The following is a 6,000-nucleotide window of genomic DNA, read 5'->3' on the forward strand; positions in this document are numbered from 1 at the left end:
TCACTGCCCAGTGTGTTAAAGGCCCAGCGGCCTTCAGAAACCTAAAATCAGGCTGAATTCATGCATGAGCCATACCCCTAATCACAACTACCATTGCCTCACGCGCAACTTTTCATGAAAGCCTGTCACAAAATAACTCCTGTCTGGATGCCTGACGTGCTAACTTTTCTAAATGTTGCTTGTCTGCTTTGAACAGAATTGCCTAAATACGGTTCTGTCATTTGTAATGAGGTAATAGGCCTTAAAATTACTTGTGTGTCATCTCATTGCTTCTACATCTGATCCTCTACCAAAATTGCTGCCATTATCACAGCATTCTTTCTGTTAGAGCCTATTCTGTATAGAAATCAGTTTCCCAGAATATTTACAAGGTAATTCCTGAGGTGGCAGGTGGGAGTTTAAAATGAGTTTGGGATGGTTCCAGTCTTCAGCACTCAACTTCTGGTGGGGGTGGTGGACTCTTAGGGGTCAAATACGGCCTACAAGTTGTAGGTTAGCCTCCACTGCTATAGAGCCTTTGCTGATAAGATCACGAAGGTGCTGAGACTTAGTAATCTCACAATGTAGAAATATTCACCATCCTATTAACTATCCATGAGTACATACTCTCCAACATTTCTCTGATGAAAATGGGGACGTCCTATTCAACAACAACAATTTTATTGTTTATACTCCACTAATCTGACTTGGTTGCCCCAGCCACTCTGAGTGGCTTCCAACATATATAAAACCATAAAATAAAACATCAACAAACTTCCCTTATACATGGCTGCCTTCAGATGTCTTCTAGAGGTTGTATAGTTACTTATCTCCTTGGCTGAGGGGTTGCATAACTCCATGCCCTCTAATATTTCTCCGATGAAGATAGGGACATCCTAAGGAAAAGTGAGATATTCTAGGATGTGTGGGACACTTTACATCAGGTATTCCTGATGTGACGGGGATCAAGGACAAGCAATTATTTTGGCAGCATGACCAAGATGAAGTTAGACTCTGCACCGTCCAGCGCCTCCTCTGAAAATTACTTCTCAGTCAGATTATTTCCTTGGCGAAGCTTTTGCACTCAAGACAAAAGTAACCAGTAGGATGGAACTCCCGTTTGCTTTCCCTACAGACAGGGGGGACTTTTGAAGTAGCCAGTCCAACAATCTGTTTGTGGTTCTTCTATTTCTAGTCTAGCAACTTCCCAGCAAGACTAAAGAAGTCCCAGTGGTACCAACAGCGTATCCATGAAACAAGCCAGTTAAGGACCTTCCTAAGTCATATTTGGCCCCTTCATGGATCACTGCCTTGTCGTGGCGAAGGGGTTTGAATAACTCCAAGAAGCTCTTAGCTATGCCGTGCAGGGCCACCCACGACAGACAGGTCATAGCCGAGAGTTTAGACTAAATGTGATCCACCTGGAGAAGGAACTGGCAGACCATTCTAGTATTTTGCCAAGAAAACTCCATGGACATAAAAAAGGAGAAGCTTTGAGAAGAAAGTGAGAATTTCCAAGGCATGCTCTGGTTCATGGGGTCATGGAGAGTCTAAAGAAGAAGAAGAAGAAGAAGAAGAAGAAGAAGAAGAAGAAGAAGAAGAAGAAGAAGAAGTCATATTTGGGCACTCTGCTGAGATGGAGAAAAACTCCTTTGCTTTTTGTCTCCTATACTTTAACATGAGTATTTGAACATTTAGATTCATAAAACAATCCAGCCTGAAGACTGAGTGGATTATAGCAGATTAAGAAACTGATTTTTTAAAAAAAGACATAAAACCACAGTTAAAATAAGTATGACACAATGAGTGCTAACATTTTAAGTCCATTGGCAGAAGAAGAAAAAAACCTGAATCTATAAAGCCTGTCCAAATTAAAAGAACTTGCAAAGACTCAATAAGAAGCTCCTCTGATTTAAGTTTTGGTGTGAATGTTTTCCAGCAGCTAGAAAAATCAAATCAGGATTTTAGGATTATCAGCCAAAATGGAATTTAGCACTTATTCAAGCCATAACACATTTTCTTCCATGACCGGCAGCTGAGAGATATAACCAAGAATTGTATTCTCATGACTAAGTTCTCGTTGCTGCCATTTTCTGAAAAGAGGTTAATGGACCAGCCTCTTGCCATGCTTCTAAAAAAATACACTGTGTGATTATAGATACAGATTGTGGCGCTGTATGTCCTTCTGTGGAGCATTCTGGCGCTGCAAAGATGCATCTCAATATCTGTGTGCACAATCATGCTTTCTTTCATTTTGTTTATCATGCTTGGACATGGCCAAATCTCTGGTGTAGAGATGGGGAACCTCAGGGGACTAAATGTGGGGGGCCCAGCCATCTGTATTTGACCCTCAGGGCTCTCCCCACACCCACCCTGCAGGCCCCCATTCCTCACTGGCCCTGCCTTTTCTGCTCCATGAGTATTTTCACTTGCCTTGAATGTGCCTTTGAATACTGATCTTACTTCTTGTTTGCCTGGATAGAGGATTGAGAAGGATGTATGAGCATACGTACGACGCAGCTACATTAGGGGGAAAAAGCATTATAAATGTGTTATAACACTATGACACCAGATAGTGCTGTAGTGTTCGATTCTTCGGCAATGCGATTTTGCATTGAGCTTTACAAAGCGTTTTCCTAAAACATTTTTTTTTATGTGTCTAGATCCAGCCATAGACTCACCTATTACATAAACGTAAAATTCACACCAGTTGTTCCACCCACTTTTGCCCCTGGCCCCTGTCACTACTGGTATGTGGCCCCCTCAATGTAGTCCAACCTGAAAATGGGTCCCCAGCCCTTCTCTAGGGGAGGCCTTACTCCCTGGTTGACCTGACTTGGGGTAACAATTAAAATTAGAGGATAAGTCCTGCTGGTTCGGACCAAAGGTTTGTCTCAGGTGAGGGGAACCTTTGGCCCTCAATCTGTTGCTGAACGCCAACTCCCATCAACCCCAGCAAGCATGGCCAATGACTAGGGATGATGGGAGTGTGGGAACGTTTAGGGATGCGGGGGAGGATATATTGTCTAAGATATCCTATCCCAACTTGTCTTTACAAGTTCAACAAAATCAGCAGTTAACATTCCCCCCCCCCTTTTTTTAAACACACGCACAGCAGATAGCTTGCTCATACTCATTAGAGTCTCTGTAAATATTTCCTGGTATTTTCCCTGTTTAATCCCTCCTAAAATAAGACGCTACGCAGTCTTCTGTAAAGTATAAAACGTTTACTCACAAGTAATTATCTGTTCACACAAAGGTTCCCAGAAGGCAGACTTAAAAAGTTAGAACATCGTTTAAATGTGGTGACTATCTCATGGGAGAAAGCCCCTCTTTTCTTCTCTTGGCCTTGAGCCAAGAGTGCATTTTAGTAGTGCTGTTGTTAAGATGGCATTGATAGAGACAAGAGAGACAATATGGCCGCCAGCCTGTGGTTCTGGTTCTACTTCAGGAGAGGCTACGCCCATCTCAAGTTACACATAGGAAGTTTCGTCTCAATCCTGGAAAGCGGGAAGTTCCGGCTGGAGGACTGAGACAACCTTCATATCTTCTCTAGCAATGTTGTGTTTGACTGCACCTGATTCTTACATCCCACAGGGAGGTGTAGTTCAACAATAGCTGGAGGGCTGGAGGTTCTCCACACCTGGTTTATCTAGCCCATCATCCTGTTTCTATAGGGACCAACCAGGTGCCTATGGGAAGCCTTCAAACAGGAGATAAAGGCAATAGTCCTCTCCTGCTGCTGTCCCCCAGTATGTGATATTCAGAGGAATATTAGTAGCCATTGATAAGCCCCGTTTTAAAGCTGCTCAAGTTACCACATCTTTGAACAGCTAGCACCATGATTTAACTGTGTGCAGTGTGAAGAAGTATTTTATTTTGTCTGTCCCAAATCTTCCACCCTTCGGTTTGAGAGGAATTGGATTAGGAGGGCTGGGAGACACTTCAGGGGTGAAGTCAAACCGTTGGAGAGCTGCAGTGTCTGCTGTGGCTGTAGAGACCAATACGAGACATGTTTTGTTGCAGCTGGGGCAGATGAAGTCATCTGGTTGTGCTGTTGCAGATGCACCATGGCGTTTCTTCTTTTTTTCCTTTGGCATTATGAGAGGGGGAGGAAAACACCCCTCTTGCATCACTGGTGTTCTGACCACTTCGGGTTAAGAGGTAGAAATGAGCCATATGACCAGGTAGGAACAGCTGCTTGATTGAGAGTTAACGAAGATTTGGAAAGCTTCTGCCACAGCTTTTTCATGCATTACCATTATCAAAGTTCAGACAAAAGTAGGACTGAGAAGAGGGGGGGAAATCTCAGGCATAGAGTTTATAAGTGTTAATGTTCAACTGAAGGAAGAGGGAATTTACATGGCCTTCAGAATTGCAGGAGGAAAACATAGTTTGAAGCAGAGTGGGGAAATGCAAGAACAATGTAAGCTTTTTGCAATACCTGCCCTGTGACATTATTTGACCAGGAAGTCCTCAAGTACTTGGCTCAGTAAATAATCCCTTGTTTACATTTCTTAAAAAGGGAAAACACCACATCCTTCTCAGAACAAAGGAGGCATGGAGCAGCGGGAAGATAATTCAAGTCCAAACACCAGAACTCTCCAGACCAGTCTTTCCCAACTTTGCACCCTCCAATGTTTTGGACTACAACTCCCATCTGTGGCGTTCGTACGGAGCCCCCGGTCGTCTCACGGACTATTGACCCGTACACCACTAATCCGCTGCCACCAACCAGGTCCTCCCTGGTAAAATCACTTCAGTCTCAGTCAGCTTTTCAATTAATAAAGAAGAGTGTATTTTATTTCAGACATAAAACAAAACTTTTACAGCATTCCAAACGGTGTTGCTCTTTACTTTTAGTCTTATTTTCCTCTCTCCGTCTCTTCTACCTCCCCACACTCAAGAACCCACTGCCCTGTCTCTCTATTACCAACTGCCTTTCCCAACCAGCCAACCCACAAATCCAACCAACTACCCACCCACAACTCCCAACAAACTCCTCCCAGAACTAGTTTTATAGACCCACTTACTCCACCCCCTGGGTCCTGTCTGGGCAACCTATTTAACTATTTCCCCTCCAGCACTCTCTCATATATGTTAACGTCACACCATCATCTCTGCCCATTGGGCCATGCTAGCTGATGCTGATGGGAGTTGTAGTCCACAGCATTTGGCAGGCCACAGATTCCCCACCATTGATAGAGAAAAGTGATTTGAGTAAACGTGAGCAAGGCATGCTCATCACTTTAATACCTACAAAAATACTGGTGACTTATGTTGTAAGGGTTTAAACACACTCACTCGGTCACCCATAACCCCCCTAAGTATTAAAATCTACTTTTAGCTTTTCTTTTCTTTTCTTTTCTTTTCCTTTTTTGAAAGGGAGAACATTTGCTTTTCACACACAACTCAGCATCCAGTTGTATCCAGGGTCAAGATATATTTATTCATACAGGTGTCAGATGACAAGTTAAACAATCTGTTGCTTCTCTACTGTACAAAACATGGCTCCCTTGAGAAATAAAAGATACGAAGAAAAGATCAGAAAGCTCTTGAAAGAACAGTTGAGAAAACAGAAAGCTTCTTGAAGAAACAAAATAAAAAGTATAGCCAACATCTCATTATTTTATTCTTGTAAATCTCCCATGTTTCCTGGAAAAAACAGGAGGATTCCAATATTCCGAAAGAAGAATGCAGATTCTATTTTTACTGTTTAGTTTTACGTAAGAGTGGGTTTTCAAATTGTAGGTGTGTTTACCGCTAGGGACGCGGGTGGCGCTGTGGTGTAAACCACTGAGCCTTGGGCTTGCCAATCGGAAGGATGGGGTGAGCTCCCATTGCTCGGTCCCTGCTCCTGCCAACCTAGCAGTTCAAAAGCACATCAAAGTGCAAGTAGATAAATAGGTACCGCTCCAGCGGGAAGGTAAATGGCGTTTCCATGCACTGCTGTGGTTTCGCTAGAAGTGGCTTAGTCATGCTGGCCATATGACCCGGAAAAACTGTCTTGCGACAAAGGCC

The sequence above is a fragment of the Podarcis cretensis genome (genome assembly GCF_951804945.1).
Source record: "Podarcis cretensis genome assembly, chromosome: 4".
Classification (NCBI taxonomy): Eukaryota; Metazoa; Chordata; class Lepidosauria; order Squamata; family Lacertidae; genus Podarcis; species Podarcis cretensis.